We start from the raw sequence: 17,251 nt of genomic DNA, 5'->3' as shown, positions 1-17,251 counted from the left end.
TGTGTTTTTTATGTTTCTTTGATACAGTGATAAATCAGCGAAAATATAGGTCGAGAAAAAATCCTCTGTTTTTTTCCGGGAGTGGGAGTACAAGACATATCACCACTTCTAAGAACTGACCTGGGACGGCAGTTTAAGAGAAACCTCTGTTCTGCGCTTTCGACCCTCCTCGGCACGAGGCTGCAGCATACAACTCCCTGTCACCCCGCCAGCAACGGAATGGTGGAGCGCTTGCATAGGCAACTCACAGCTGCACTTGCAGCGAAACTCGGTCGCCAGCACTGGGTGGAAAAGCTCCCGCTCGTTCTTCTTGGCTTCTGCTCGGAAATGGTGCGCGGCTCAACAGTGCACCTCCCGGGACAATTCTTCGCCGACCAGACACTTTCCGCCCCAGAAGCCTCCTACCAAATTGAGAAGCTGAGTACACGGCTTGCGCCACTCAGGCCAACAGCACCTCGCATCGCCCGCAACAGAAAGGGTTTCACTTTTCGCGACATGGACTCAGCTACACATGTGTTCGTGCGACACGACGCAACGAAGCCGCCCCTCACTCCTTCGTACGACAGCCATATCAATGTTTTGGGATGTAATAAAAAGACCATCACAATATACGTGCGGGGAAAAGAAAAAGTCGTCGCCATCGACGGCGCCAAGTCTGCTCATATTGAGGTTTCTGTTTATGCAGCCTCTCACGTACGTTTTCAGTTATAACCAGTGGACTCTGACGTTTCATATTTCAGCCGGTAAGTGCTGCCTTTCTTTAAAAGCTCCGCAATCTAGGAGGGAAGACTCTGTATCGGAAGCCGCCAGGCACCCGCGCGCTGGCGGCTCCGGCCAACGGGGACAATTATTCTCCCTGCGGTCTGCCACCGGCTTGAAGACAGTGCGCATTCGTGGAAGACGCGTATTGCCGACTCCGCCGCCGGCTTACAACGGGGGCCATTTCCTCCCCCTCTTCAACAATCGCCTTTCAGGGGAGCGCTTAACTTGTTTTCGGGCCGACTCCCGGCATTAGTCCTAACGCAGTTGTCTGCTCGCTCGGGGGCTCTTTTTCCTGTCTCTTTTGAAGGACGCGGGATTTCCCCTTCTTTCCCTCGTCAGGAAGAGCTCTCGGCGTACGCATCTTTTCAAAATGAACAGTCTTGTCTTGAAACTGCAAACCAGCTCAACGTCTGCTATCTCGCCTCCTTCAGCAGCCAACATTACGGGCTGTTACAATGTCGTTATTTTAGAAGCGAAGGGCGTCTTTGCCTGTTTTTTTGTGTGTGACGGGCAAGTTTTGTGGTTTGATAGGGGGAGTGTTTTGCCCTGTCTAGAATGTTTTTATTTGTTTTCGATGCAGTTTCACGGTTCCAGCTAGTTGGGAGCGAAAACAGAAATGCTCGCAAAACAATCGCCTTTGCATTCGATTCGCCGACAATCGTCTGCTAACGTCATTTTGGGGACCCCTATATCACCGCTTGTCTATTCTTTCAGTTCACATTGAGCACACGTTCACTCCAATAAACGTTTGGTGCTTAAAGAAACGGGCGTCGCCCTTGGCTACATCTCATCTGGTGAGGTGTTGGGTACATAAACCGTCGAACCATGACAAGCCGCCAAGCAAGTCCATCATAATCCAGTCATCGACGGCAAGATCTCTTCCCCGAATACGGTCTTCTTCAAGACAATTTAACTAAATCGCAGTCAGCGAAAATGACCATCTCTACTAGTTCATTCCACAGGGTACTTCGACAATCCAAGAAGCACAATTATTCTGAGAATCCCAGCTGAAGACCCGGAAGAGTGGTTGGACAAGCTGGAGCGCATCCGGATCTTGAACAGATGGGAATAGAAAGAAACGTTTCGGTATGTGTTCTTGCATTTAGAAGATGGAGCTCGAATGTTCCGGGAACTACGAAAGCTCCCTGACCGACCGCACCCGTAACAGAAGCAAATTACGTAAATATCTACCACCGAAGTCTGAAGGGCACAAACGATGCTTTTCCAGGAAACGCGCAAGCACCCCCTACCCCCCACCCCCTGAACGGGTCGTGAACTTTGTTGAGGAGATGAAGAGATCCTTTCGCCGTACGTACCTGGAAATGACGGAAGAAAAAAATAGCTTACTAATGGCAGGGGTAAAGCAAGACCTTTTTTATGGTCTTGACCGTCACACCCCGCAGACGGTGTCCGAATTCGCGTCTGAGGCGGCCGGATTGGCGAAGACGCATGAAGTTCGACTGAACGAGTGCGACCGCCCAATCAATGCGATGGTTTCATGGACTATCAACGCCAGGGCTATTAGCTCCGATAACATTCGGCGAGATCATTGGAGAAGTGGGCGTGTAGCAGCTGAGGAAATCTTTCCCAAAGATGCTGCAACCCCAAGTTGCCTCCGTAGGCGATGTGAACGTTGTGAGAGAATAGATGACGCGCTACGCGGAGACCACCGCTCTTCCGAAGCAGACGGCAGAAGTCGCGAAGTACTTTAACCAGGAAATTGTGCTATGACATGCCGCCCTGGGATTACTAATCATGGACTGCAAAGCTGTCTTTACTGCGGAGCTAATGCAAGGAACGTTACGCCACAGCAAATACTGATCTCGAAAGAGTGGCGGAGTAGAATACCGAAACGAAGCAACAAATGGAACGCATGAACAAGGCAATGGCGCATATGCTATGTTCGTGTACGGGTAACATGACACTTAGGATGAAGTCCTTCGTTATGTTACGTTTGCGCACAACATGATCATCTAGGCAACTAAGTAGATGAATAGGAAGCCGGGCAATTCCGATAGCTAACACCATGCGTCCGCATGTAGGAGACGGTGACATCGTCGACGACTTCCAACGACACCTGCAGGGTGGGGAAGAGGCCTGCCAACTTGCTAGATCTCGTAGAACGGACAGGCAGCTGGTGAATTCCGAACAGTAGAATGTTCGGGGCCGAGTCGCCGAAGATCACCCAGGGTACATTTTGTGAATTGGGACGACAATTCACCAGCGCGGACTTAGTGACAACCTCCTGCGAAGGTATCTAGTACCATACAGAATTCAGGGACGTGTTGGTAACTTTCTACGAGGTAGTCTTCGAGGGTCACTCCGGCTAATCACGACGACGCACGCACCCCGAAGTCCTCCGCGTGTTCGCCTCAAGCCTTAGTACGCAGGAAGTAGAGTTTCTAATGTTCGGACTGCCCTTTTATTGTAGCTCTGGGATGATTCACCACAAGAGGGGGGCAGTGACGGCGGAAACTTGTGTTTCGTTTACTTTGGTGTTTTGTTGCCAACGTCTGGCCACACGTGTCTGTCTTATCTATGTTTGAAACTATGAGCGTATTTTTTCCTGTCTTTTCTCTGCCACAGAGTCTAGCTTATTTAACAGGGAGTGTTGCGCCATGTCTACAATACTTTTCGTTGCTCTCGAAGTAATTCGACGGTTCTACAAAGTCGAGCACGAAAATATAAATGCTCGCAGAGAAAACGCTGCGTCATTCGATTCGCTAAAATTTGTATGTGCACTTATGTTTGTGACTGCGTTGTCCCACCTTGCGTATTCTTTGTGTTTCTAGCTGCGCTCATGCTCGCTGCAACAAACTTTTGTTACTTGAAGAAACAGCGCCGTGCGTAACCACGTGACAGCATGCTCAGGGAAGCACTGAACACACTGCGAGCATCAGTGGGTTGCATTATCCTAAAATGTTACCTGTCCTTGATTGGTACTCTGGTAGCACACTGACTATAATCACCCAGTGTCTATTCTTTGAGGTCTTAATTCCGGAAGCCATATTACAATTACTCACAGTTTGGTTACACAAAAACTGTTCAATTCCCTCGGAGCCTTTTGGGACATCAGCAGCGCTGTTAACACTGGAAAAAAACACCATAAAATGTATTAGATAAAGTTGGCAGTTAACCTTGTGCCTTTGGAAAAAGTTTTAATCTTAGAGCGTTATGGTTAGCACCGGAACAATTTGCTGTAGTACAGAGAAGGGAGATAAGTGAGATGTTGTTGGTACGAGCGCAATAAACTCACTTGTTATAACGCATTTCGGCCCCTGTATGAAAAAAAGACGGCTCTGTGACTGAAGAAGGAGAGCGTTCTCGGTTTTCTTACTGAACTTTGCTTTTGGAACACACGATTTCCGTGAGGAAATGTTTTTTACCCACGCTATGTGGAGTTCTGTTCCTTTTTAAAGACGATAGTCTTTTTTGGGCTACGTAAACCCACCTATGTTGGTCCGTCTGTCTGTCTGTCGGTCTGTGGCTCGATTCAGCCAACCGGACAAAGTGAAGCGAAGTCTGCGAAATAGTCTTATATACTCACAGCCAAATCTCAACGCCAAGTCCGGTTTATATGTTCACACGTGTCAACATTGTTGAATAAGAACAAGTCATTACGCAAATAGAAGACAGAAAACAATACACAAGGTATATTTACAGTGTTCTTTTTTTAAAAAAATCATAGATATTTAAAACATTGCGTGGGGGAAGGAAAAAGTTTTGCAAGCAATTGTTTCGCGATAATGTAACCTTTGCAATTATATGCATTTTAAAAATACATTTATTCATTCAATTGCAAGCGTAAACGAACTGGAAAATCTCATAAACTCTAACAGTGAACGCAAAAAGGCAGGTTTCCTCGCTAAACAAAAAAGCCTTTGAATCATTTCACTTTGTGTTGGACTTCATGCGGCATAGGTATTACCACGGAAAAACAAGTTTATTTCAAAATATGAAGTGCGCATATGTCTTGGCGATGGGAGCGGTGTCCCCATAAGCTGGAGGAAAATCTATACAAAGCCCAGTAGACTCAGAAAAATAGAGGATAGTGCGAACGGAGGCGCAGCCGATGCGGTTGGCACAGCGGATACTTTTCAAGAACTCAGTTACTTTCTAGCTGGGGATGGACTAATAAAAATGGTGCCAACTGATAAGCAATGCATGAGGAGATGAGGAGGGAGCGACGTAGGGTTTTTAACAGAATAAAATTCACGAAGCTTGCACTCCCGCGCAAGACCTGAATGGTGAACCTGTAGGTGAGCATCGACGGACGCTTAGTTAAGTTTCAGTATTTATTTTTTATAGTGCTATATATCGTTGTCGTCATCGCCGTATGCGTTGAAGATGTCGTATTCGTGTGTACGCTCGAAATGCTATGAGGAGACGACGACGAGCCAAAGATCCCGATACTCAGCGCATGCGCATGACGACAGGAGGAGTTGCGGGTAGTCCACCGCGAACTGAGAGGCGTTCGCTATCCCTCGGCATTGTCGTTCCAAGTTCATAATGCCACAAGCTCCCGCGCGAAGGGCTGTTCCGCTATATTGTGCGCATGCTCACAGCGGCACCAGGCCCGTGCTCACGTGAGTTCGGCATTTTCCTGGCTTTTTTTACTGTGGAGCGGTCCCGGCGAAGCACGCGTTAACGCTCTCTCGGTTAAAGTTCCTCTCGGGGAGTTTTCTGCAACAGCAAACTTACCGCCAGTAATAACAGCTCCGCTGTTTAAACAATTTTGCGTAAAATTGCGGTCCTTTGTTTTCGGCGAGGTAAAAAAATGCAAGGATTCCTTGAAGTATGCAGATTCTCGGTGAAAGAACAGGTACTGTGTTGAGCGCGCCTATGGTGAAAACGGGAGCGCGTGGCCGCCGGCAATATGAGAACAGCCTACCGTGGGATGCGCGAAGCAGCACGCATGAACTGTTTGTGGCGAGCGAGGCTATGCGCTCAGCTCTTGCATCGCGTCATCGGAGCGTCTGAACGTCGCCTGTTAACTTTATCTCGCTTGTAGCCGTAGAGCAATCGGCCACTGTATAAATAACTGGACACTGGAATCCGTAAGAAAATGTTTCTCTGGGCGGGCCTATTGCTTCATTAGCTTGATTTAATACAAACGGTTCATCACATCGCAACCCGCCAGCTCGCTTCAAGCAGACTCGATAAAAAGATGACGCTCATTTTAACACCCCTTTACTGTCTGTAAGTGAGTGCCACGGATACCGAAGGAACGCATAAGCACAATGTTTATCAGAAATAAATTGAGATCTATCAGTGAGCTCGGGCACTGCAACCTCGATTCAAGTTACTCTGGAAAAGCACCATTGGGATGTTACATATTACGCACGTTCATACAAGGATCGAGGATTCGAGGTTCAAAGCGAGACACCATTAGCGGACGACAGGCAACATAGCAGAACATGAGCACACGCTTCGGTGACGCGATGCGCGCTCTGAAAGCTAATTCTGGCTCTACACGCACAGCGCATGCGCAATGCTTCCCGCAATTCACGGTAGGCTGCTCTTATAGTACAAGCGGTGACGCGCTCCCGTGTTCCCCCTAAGTAAGCGCACCGCTGTACCACACAAAAATGGGCGTTAGCTTTACCGAATTTTTAAATATTTTTTTTATTTGTTTGTCGATTTGCTTTGGTGAAATATTTTTATACTTCGCGTAGGTCGCTATACATGGAGAAAGAAAGATCTGGACACGGGACGAATGAGCTTACAAGAGTTCAAAAAATTGTTGATTTCCCATTAAGGACAAATTGGCAGAAAGCGCAACGAGAAAGAGAAAACAAGGGTGCCAAAAAAACCAGTCAACAAACAAAGCGCCAATAAGTTGAGCCTGCCTTCTAAATACTGTGAATCCAACAATCCCACCTTGCCTCACCGTTAATCCTTCACTAAAGAAAACTAAAGAGGCACTTGTGAACGCTTTGTGCCCTGTATGCGCATGTCAGGGACATGTAATTAGGCCTATCAGCATGATTTCACCGAGATAGAGAACAACGAAACACCTTGACCTTAACAGTTCGTATGTCGGCTTACAAGGATTATTGAGTAAATGAAAGTAATGACAAAAACATTATTTCTCCTTCGGTAGTGCCGAAACCTTTGAGCAGAAAAAGAATAAATCAAATTAAACAACAAACATTCAGAAAAACAATGAAGACTCCCAAATGGTGGTGTATTATGCTGTACACGGCAGTTTGAGCTCTTAGATCCCACATCTTTACTGGCTGGTATGTGGTGCAACGTCTTCGTCCCGAGAGTGGCATATATCTTACACAAAATCTGCTTCATAACAATTGTGGTGGCCATTGGTGTTTGGAATTTTAGCTGCAGATGGCGGCTGCCAACTTACTTTCAGTGCGGCATTTTTGTGTTTCATGGAATAGGGCCATGGTTCACAGAATGCAACTGGAATACATCGTGCAAACGTGTGAAGTTGTGCGCACACAAAAGTGGCAATGTCTGAGTTCAGAAGAACCCTAGAATAATTACAAAACACTGAGTACGCAAGTATATAAGCTCGTTCGTGTTAGAACGAAATGTTCTTACAACGTGCGAATTTACACTAGCGTGTGCGCGCATTTTCGTGCTTAGGACTGAAACGATGGCAAAAACCGAGACGAAGTAATGCGATAAAGGAAATTTGTTAAGTGGTAATATATTCGTTATAGTGGGAAGTAACGCCCAATGCCGACCTCTCCAGCATCAGAATTTCCCAATTCCGGCATCAGGCGAAATTTCCATGTTTGCAGCTACCGTTACGGCTCCCCTAGCGCTAAGTGGCTCGTAGAATACGTGCGTCTTGCTCATGCGGGAAACTTCATAAGTAGTGCATATATTGCAAGCACAGGAAGAGAAAAAAAAGGAAAAAAAACTACTTCAGCTTCTGCCGATTTCTGCACTGTCTACTTACTTCTCAGCTCATGCGAAGGTATAACAACAGTACTTACAGAAAGTAGACTGCAACCATTACAACAAGCGTCAGGCGGAACGTGCTGGAAAAGCTCATTGCTGCAGCAAAGATGGGTATCAGCCAGAATTAGTATCTAACACCATAGAATGCGAATTCTAGCACTTATATAGTCTGCCTTACTAACGTCAAAATAGGGCAATGTGCGCATACTGTTGTTTCAAAAAACACTTTGACATTCATGTCAGGTTTATGTAGCATTGACCTTTGAATCGGGGGTCAGCCATTTACTGGCGGTTGTACCCCTTTGACCGCTGATTTTTTTCTTTCCATCGTAAAACGTTTTTTTGTGTGTGTTTGCATTATTATTTGGACGCTAACAGTCTAAAAACGAAATTTTGAGCTTTTAATGCATGTAATTAGCGATTTACAAGTGCGGATGTCTTTATATCATCATGAATTAAAATATACATCTACAGCGGAAAGAATTTTTTGCCTCTTGTCGTGAATGTTAGAAAACAGTAAGCCCCCCAAAAAATAATAAGGATGGTATTGCAAGGATTTTCGGATTTACAGCCATGTCATCACATTAGAACTTCCGTTACTGGGGTCACCCTGACCTCAGGTTGGCGTTTCCTACAATGCCTTCCTGTTTGCAGCGTTCAGCTATGCCAAAAAACGAACAATTGCGATACCTATAGAAAGATGCATCCTTAAAGATCTATTTCCTAGAAAACAAGCTGCTTTGGTTTTGTTCTCAAATTGCCGTAAATCTTCTGGTTCATCTCCTAAATGACGGACACCAGGTCCAAAAGGCTTGTTTTCTCCTACAGTTTGACATATAAAGCGTGTTTCAGAAGTTAGGTACGTTCCTTACTGAGTCGATGAATTTTAAATTTTAAATAAATCCATCTCTGCAACCTCAGAACAGATGAGTTTTGGTTATTTTGTGTTAGTCGATTTTTTTTCAGGGCTAGCAGGAGTGTGTTCTTATAAAGCTGAAGAAAGATTATTATTGTGTATAGAATGTCGTACAAGAGCTTTGTGAATAGTTAATTTGCGATGTTCCAGTGCACAAGCCGGCACAATGGATCCCTAAATCACGTTTAGCGTAATATGATAGCCGGCCATTTTAGGCACCGAGCGTACATTCGTGTCTGATGTAAAAAACTGAGAGGATTTAGGTGAAGAATGGGAATTTAGTAAATACTAGCTTTGTTTGACTAAAAAATCACCCAAAGCAACCAGTCGCTTTATTACTTCAATGCACGAACCGGGTTTTTCATTAGGAATGATTGTGTATCGTCATCTCGTAGTAACTCATTCAGCTCGGTCAGCTCGCAACCAATGGTCTCTATATAGTTTTCTATTTTCTAAATGTTGCATTCACGTGGAATATAACTGCTGAAAGGTTATTTTCCAGGCTAGTAAAAGTCTTCTGCCGTCTTTAGTTTGACAAGTTTCTAACTACCTTGTGCTACAGGTGCTCTCTCGCGAATTTTGTTCTTCTCGTCTCATGCCATCAAATTCTGAATCATGACTGATGCGCTTTGTTGAACTTCCTTTTATTATGGCTGAAAATAATACCGAAGGTGTAACAGAGGCCTTCAAAGCTCTCAGAGAAAAGGTCCGAAGGTCATGAAGTGGGTGGTTAAAGTGAGCTAGTTCGCAAGGCTTCCCTTCTTGCGCGAAATTGAAGCGTATTTTTCTGTAAACAAAAAGGCTCGTATAACAACGTTTGAGCTGAGGCCACTGGCATTGCAGCATCAAAACTTTCAGAATGAGAGATATCATGAGTGGTGGAGAAAGCTTGACAACTTCAGATCAGAGGGGCTCATTGTTTGTAACTAGCCGAAGAAAGTAAATGTAGCCACGTGGTTATTACAGCATCAAAGTGCGCACCAGCTTGTCTGAGCATTCACAGAGAGGAAGATGATTAGTGTACAAAAGCTGTCCTGATAAGAGATATTAGAGAACGCTCACTAATGAATTCTTGGAACTTAGTGGCACCAAAATCAAGCTGCAAATCTTCTGACTGAATATAAATATTGAAATCGATTTCAAATAAAATTCATTCCGGACATCCGCGAGATGTGGGGGTAACAAACCACTGATATTTTAATAGAATGCATTTATAAATTCCTGTAAAGTGCACACACCACCGAATTCCAGTCTAATTTAAAGTACACCAGAAGACGTTTTAATTTAATCGTCAGTTTGAACTTGAATATTTTTTTTTGTTTTGACGCGCTTTCTATGACACAATAATGGACACCGAATTAAGCACTGCATGTGATATTGTTGCCCGGTGAACAACAAATAAAGATTATTCAATGATTCATAGCCTATACTGGGTCGAACGAGTGCCTGTCAATATTGCCGCGAACCATACATTGGGTTTGTTTATTTGTGTTTTGCTTTTACCGCCCGGCTGCGCCGGTCTGTGTTATCTCTGCGCCAAGGGAAGCGCGTGTTCCATTCTTTCTTTCTGTGCCGCATGTGTTATCTGTTGTGATAGGGAGAGCATTCCGATCTAACGTGAACAGCCCAGAATAATCTTCTTGGATCTACTATGTTCTCGATGCGAATCGACGTTTCGAGAACCACGCGCGCCAAAAGATAAAAAGCCTGCAGTGCGGACGCCGGGGCATTCGATTCGACGACACTCGCCTGTGCAAGTGACTTTGTTGACCGCTGCTTCGCCGCCTCTGTATTCTTTTGAGTTGTTAGGGGAGCACAAGTTCGCTCCAATAAACGTGTTTCTCATTCAACACCACTGCATCGTCCTTGTCTTCGTGACATCTGGTGGAGGTGCTGGGTACGCACCCTTCATGCCCACTACAACCTCGAAAAGCCGCCAAGCCAGTCCAACAAGAGCCAGCCCCCGCCTGCAAGATTTACCGCCCGAGTTCGGTCTTCTGCCAGAAGGGCCCAAGAGAAGGAACGCTGCAACCAACACCATGGTGCAAGAAACAACGTCGCCAATCATCCTGCAGCAGCCCCGAGAACCGCCATCGTTCCGGGGAGCCCCCGCTGAAGACCCCGAAGAATGGTTGGAGAAGTTGGAGCGCGTCCGCATCTTCAACAGGTGGGACGATGAAGAAACGTTCCGGCATGTCTTCTTTTACTTAGAAGATGCTGCTCGAACTTGGTTCGAGAACCATGAGAGCTCTTTGACCGACTGGACTCAATTCAAGAGGGAGTTCCTTAAGACCTTCACTACCGTGGTGAGAAAAGAGCGAGCTGCGCTTTTGCTTGAAACTCGAACGCAGCACCCCAACGAAGGAGTCGTGATTTTTGTTGAGGAGATGAAGCGACTTTTTCGTCGTGCGGACCCTGAAATGACCGAGGAAAAGAAGCTCAGGTTTCTAATGCGAGGAGTGAAGCAAGAGCTTTTTGCTTGTCTAGTCCGTAACCCTCCGAAGACAGTGGCCGAATTCGCGTCTGAGGCGGCCGCGATGGAGAAGACGCTAGAAATTCGAACCAGGCAGTACGACCGCCCTGTCAACGCGCTGTTCTCGGAGACCATCGGTGCTGCAAATGGAAGCTCCGATACATTGCGAGAGACCATCCGAGCAGTGGTCAGGGAGGAGCTTCGGAAGCTTTTTCCAACGACGCCGCAACCTCAAGTGGCTTCCCTGACCGACGTAATCCGAGAAGAAGTCCAAAACGCACTGGGAACTTCTACGCCGTCGGAAGCACCCCGCGAACCACAAGCCATGACCTACTCCTCGGCTGTTCGTCAACCCCGCCCTGCTCCAACCCGTCGTCAAGAGGCTGAGCCATACCGCCGTCCAACGCCGCCCGCCCGACGCCCTGTAGACCAATACCAGACGCCAAGGAAGACCGACGTGTGGCGAACGCCCGATAATCGCCCGCTGTGCTACCACTGCGGAGAGGCCGACCACATCTACCGTCGCTGTCCCTACAAGAGGCTCGGTTTGCGAGGGTTCTCCGTCGACGCCCCACGCCCCCGATACGGCCAGCGCCCTGCTGAGATCGAAGAATACCTCTCCAACACCAACCGAGGACCAGCCCGCTTCAACCGTTCCCCGTCGCCCTACCCGTCTCAGTCATCAAACCGCCGCAGCACTGCTGACTTCTCACGTGGAAGGTCCCCCAGCCCACGCGGGGGAAACTAAAAGCAGCAACTTCGGGAGGTAAAGTTGCACAACGGCGGAAAAATGAAAACCCTCCAACGACGCAGCGACTCGCTGAAGACCATCATTCACGACATGCCCTCATCCCGACGACCCGACCTAGCCCTAACGAGACTCCTGAACACGACTACAGCTACACGGCGCGACGCGTACCCGACCTGACCAAGACGTCCGTTGAGAAGACGACGACAACGACGATGCACAGTGCCCGACCATCAACACGTACAAGCAGAGATACGACGCCCCGACGAACCCGCAACTCGAGGACGACTGCATCTGACGTCAAGGTGTCCATCGACGGCTTTGACGTAGTCGCCCTCGTAGACACGGGAGCTGACTATTCGGTAATGAGCGGACCATTTGCGTCTAAACTGAAGAAAGTTATGACCAGATGGGACGGTCCGCACATACGCACAGCAGGAGACCACCTCGTGACGCCAAGTGGAACGTGCACATCGCGCGTCACCATAGACGGCACAACGTACCCTGCGGCGTTCGTCGTTCTGCCTAACTGCTCCCGCGACGTGATTCTCGGAATGGACTTTTTGACGGACAACGGCGCAATAATTGATCTGCAGACCAAGTCGATAACATTTTCCTCCAAACACTCCACGACGCCGCAGCCGAACCCCGATCACCGTGCTGCTGTCAGGATCGCCGACGATCACATCACCCTGCCACCCCGCGCAAGCTTGATGATCGCCGTCTACTGTGAGGATGCTGCTTCTGACATCGACGCTATCGTAGAGAGTGATCGAAGGTTGCTTCTCGACCGCGGTGTCTCCGTCGCAAGAGGCATTGCGCACTTTAAGCAACGCCAATCTCACGTTTTGGTCACTAATTTCACCGAAGAGTACCAGCATTTAAACAAGGGAGCTGCAATTGCGTTCCTCGAAGAAACGCAAGAAGCAAGTGATGTGATCGCAGTCGCCGACTTTGAACGCACACCCGTAGAAACATTCAAGCTCCCGCAGCCATTCGACGTGAATCCGGCGCTACCGCAAGAACAACGGAAAAAATTATTGGCTTTGCTGCGTCGCTATAGCGAATGTTTTTCGTCGAGCGCAAAACTACGTCAGACCCCTCTAGCGAAGCCCCGAATAATAACCGAAGATGGAGCCCGACCTACCCGACAGTCACCGTACCGCGTCTCTTCACACGAACGGGAAGCCATCCGGACTCAAGTCGACGACATGCTGAGCGATGACATTATACAGCCATCGAAAAGCCCCTGGGCTGCGCCCGTCGTACTCGTAAAGAAAAAAGACGGCACATTAAGGTTTTGCGTTGACTACCGGCGACTGAACAAAATCACGAAAAAGGACGTGTACCCCCTCCCCCGAATCGATGACGCCCTCGACCACCTCTGCCACGCGAAGTACTTCTCATCGATGGACCTGAAGACCGGCTACTGGCAAATTGAAGTGGACGAGAGAGACCGAGAGAAGACTGCATTTATAACCCCAGACGGCCTATACGAGTTCAAGGTGATGCCGTTTGGGCTGTGCACAGCACCAGCGACGTTTCAAAGAGTCATGGACACTGTGCTAGCTGGCCTTAAGTGGCACACCTGCCTCGTATACCTCGACGACGTAGTGGTATTCGCCCGGACTTTCGACGAACACCTTGCAAGGTTGGAGTCTGTACTCGAGGCCATTCGTACGTCGGGGTTGACGCTGAAGCCTGAAAAGTGCCGTTTCGCATACGGGGAACTCAAGTTCTTGGGCCACGTCGTCAACGCCGCGGGAGTCCTACCTGACCCGGCAAAAACTTCAGCCATTGCGAACTTCCCAAGGCCAAAAGACAAGAAGGGCGTGCGGAGATTTCTCGGGCTGTGCGCATACTACCGGCGCTTCGTCGCAAACTTCGCACGCATTGCAGAGCCACTCACGCGCTTGACGAAAGATAGCACCCCTTTCAGCTGGGAAAACGACCAAGAAAAAGCATTCGGCGAGCTGCAAAAACGCCTGCAAAGCCCGCCCGTGCTCGCTCATTTCGACGGAAATGCCGAAACGGAAATGCATACGGACGCCAGTGATATAGGCTTGGGTGCCGTCCTTGTCCAAAAGCAAAGCGGCTGCGAAAGGGTAATCGCCTATGCTAGCCGTGGTCTGTCGAAGGAGGAGAAAAACTATTCTGCCTCTGAGAAAGAGTGCCTGGCTATTATATGGGCGATTTCAAAATTTCGCCCATACGTGTATGGAAGGCCATTCAAGGTTGTAACAGACCACCATGCGCTGTGTTGGCTCGCCAATTTGAAGGACCCCTCTGGCCGTCTTGGGCGGTGGAGCTTGCGCCTGCAGGAGTTCGACGTTACAGTCGTTTATAAATCCGGCAGGAAACACTCCGACGCCGACTGCCTGTCCCGCGCCCCCGTCGACCCACCACCACAAGACTCTGATGAAGACAGCGCGTTCTTCGGGATCGTGACGGAGAGCGACCTAGCCGCCCAGCAGCGTGCCGACCCCGACTTACGCGTCATAATCGAGTACCTCGAGGGATGCAACGTTGCCGTTCCTAGGACCTTCAAACGCAATTTACCAGCATTCAGCCTGAGAAACTCCGTCCTTGTGAAGAAGAATTTCAGCCCCGGAACAAGAGCGAATTACCTTCTCGTCATCCCCGCGGACCTTCGTGACGAAATTTTGGAAGCGTGCCACGACGACCCGTCTTCCGGACATCTGGGCACAGCCCGCACTATCGGAAAAATCAAGGCGAGGTACTACTGGCCCGGCCTTACCTCTGACGTCACCCACTACGTCCGGAGCTGCCGTGACTGCCAGCGACGAAAAACGCCGCCGACAAGACCCGCCGGACTTCTGCAACCGATCGCCGTCCCATCGAGACCATTTCAACAGATTGGAATGGACCTTTTAGGCCCGTTCCCTACGTCACGATCACAGAACAAGTGGATTGTCGTAGCGACAGACTACATGACGCGCTACGCAGAGACCGCCGCTCTTCCGAGGGGGACTGCACAAGAAGTGGCGAAGTTCTTTATAAGCCAGGTTGTGCTGCGACATGGAGCCCCGGAAGTCCTAATCACAGACCGCGGAACGGCATTTACTGCGGAGCTGATGCAAGGAGTATTACGCTACAGCAACACGGATCACCGAAGAACGACGGCGTACCACCCCCAAACGAACGGACTAACAGAACGTCTGAACAAGACAATTGCAGATATGCTGTCAATGTACGTTGACGTTGAACATAAGACTTGGGACGAAGTGCTCCCGTATGTCACGTTTGCGTACAACACGGCTATCCAGGAGACGACACAGCTGACGCCGTTCGAGCTTGTCTACGGTAGAAGGCCGGCTACGATGCTCGACGCCATGCTTCCGCACGTAGAAGACGACGATCTCAACGCCGACGTCCACGGATATCTTCAACGTGCGGAGGAGGCCCGCCAGCTCGCTCGAGTTCGTATAACGGACCAGCAGCTGGTGGATGCGGGCCGCTACAACCTCCGACGCCAAGACGCCGAGTACCAACCAGGGGATCGTGTGTGGGTTTGGACTCCCATCCGACGACGCGGACTCAGTGAGAAGCTCCTGCGAAGGTATTTCGGACCCTACCAGATTCTACGACGTGTTGGCCAACTTACCTACGAAGTGATCCCCGATGGTGACTCCGGCACATCACGACGACGCACGCGGCCTGAAGTCGTCCACGTGGTTCGCTTAAAACCTTTCTACGGACGATGACGAACTTTTATTTTCATTTGTTCGGACTGTCGCTTATGTTAGCATCGGGTCGATGCACTCTTAGAGGGGGGGGTAATGCCGCGAACCATACATTGGGTTTGTTTATTTGTGTTTTGCTTTTACCGCCCGGCTGCGCCGGTCTGTGTTATCTCTGCGCCAAGGGAAGCGCGTGTTCCATTCTTTCTTTCTGTGCCGCATGTGTTATCTGTTGTGATAGGGAGAGCATTCCGATCTAACGTGAACAGCCCAGAATAATCTTCTTGGATCTACTATGTTCTCGATGCGAATCGACGTTTCGAGAACCACGCGCGCCAAAAGATAAAAAGCCTGCAGTGCGGACGCCGGGGCATTCGATTCGACGACACTCGCCTGTGCAAGTCACTTTGTTGACCGCTGCTTCGCCGCCTCTGTATTCTTTTGAGTTGTTAGGGGAGCACAAGTTCGCTCCAATAAACGTGTTTCTCATTCAACACCACTGCATCGTCCTTGTCTTCGTGACAATATCTTACAATAAAAGACAAACGTTGCCGAAGCAGTCAACAAAGTGACGCGCACCGTCAAGTTTTCTTGAATAGAATAATGTGGCGTTTATTCTATATTCATTTATCTAAAAAACTCTTCCCCAAACCACCGAAAAATTGTGTCAACATTCCCGATCAAACTAATGTAAAACACCCTAGGTTAGCGGGAACAATATAATACCTATAGCCTCTCTAACGAGATTTCCGGGTGCGGAAAAAGCAAACTGGCTCTCCCATTGAAACAAAGGATAAGATGAACTGGTTGCGTCTACGCGCTGGTAATGAAACAAACAAATTTAATTCCAAAGCACACGCGTCGGGCATAACCGCCTCTAACAGCGCACTCACCGGAGGCGAAAGCGAAGCAGTTCGCCAAACAGTGTGAAGTCTAACTCTACATTGACTGAGCCGAACTACATAGAGGATATCCTGCCGCATCAGTTGTCGTGATTCGTATTCCACTTATCGGACACCCTCGTAGAGACGTTTCCCAATGTATCGTTGAATTTTTATCGACTGAAATACCGTCGCAGGTTATTCTCCCTGAAGCCGCCCAGTAAAAGGGATGTCCGAACCCATACAAGGTCACGTGAACGATACTCGGAGTATACGTGCTGTAGCGAAAGGGAACGAAAAGCCATAACGTACGGCTATGAAAGATGGCAACGAACCGACTGCTGCGTGAGCCTCGCTCGTGGAGCGAGCTCACGCTGGCTGCGCTAGTGGCGCGCTTCCTTTTCTTTACTTACAACCCACTGCCGCGGCCCCCTAGTTGAGCACGGGCTTCCTTTAAATAACATCCGCTGAACCGGTTGTCGAGTCTCAAGTCCCGATGGCTGGCAGAGAGAAATCCAAAGGCGGAGGGCACATAATTACAGAATACTGACGCGTCCGGGAAACAGGTGAAGAAAGCGGACAAGCTGTTGGAAGACAGGCAGCGAATTTCCCTTTAAAACACGAGGTCTCCTACTCAGGGCTTGTCTGGCGGCTTCTCTGTCGCTTCGTGAGAGACTCGAAGCACAAGAAGGTACTAACGTTCCCCTTGGTGCCAAAGAACATGCCCCTAGACGGCCTGACTGTACCGTGCTCGTGTTGCGCGGCGCTGTTCGCTGCCGGTCCACGAGGGTTCTAGAAGGCCAAGCTTCTTGTGCACGTACGTGTTGCCTTTGCCTAGCCAGA

The 17,251-nt window shown here is 48.8% G+C and overlaps 1 long non-coding RNA gene across 1 annotated transcript in view; it reads right to left on the bottom strand.

Annotated features, from left to right (window-relative positions):
- Nucleotides 1-7,816, bottom strand: part of LOC144145634 (uncharacterized) — a 32,640-nt gene extending 24,824 nt beyond the window's left edge. Inside the window, exons 1-2 of the long non-coding RNA XR_013317546.1 lie at nt 7,725-7,816; nt 3,786-3,852 (exon numbers count right to left, since the gene is read on the bottom strand). This is a non-coding gene — a long non-coding RNA (uncharacterized LOC144145634). The remainder of the gene's footprint in view (nt 1-3,785; nt 3,853-7,724) is intronic.
- Nucleotides 7,817-17,251: the final 9,435 nt, after the last annotated feature.

The sequence above is a fragment of the Haemaphysalis longicornis genome, unplaced genomic scaffold, assembly GCF_048455015.1.
Source record: "Haemaphysalis longicornis isolate Haplotype H1 unplaced genomic scaffold, Haemaphysalis longicornis Haplotype H1 scaffold_7, whole genome shotgun sequence".
Classification (NCBI taxonomy): domain Eukaryota; kingdom Metazoa; phylum Arthropoda; class Arachnida; order Ixodida; family Ixodidae; genus Haemaphysalis; species Haemaphysalis longicornis.
Note: the sequence above shows the minus strand (reverse complement) of the source record. Positions and strands in the feature narration are given on the sequence as shown.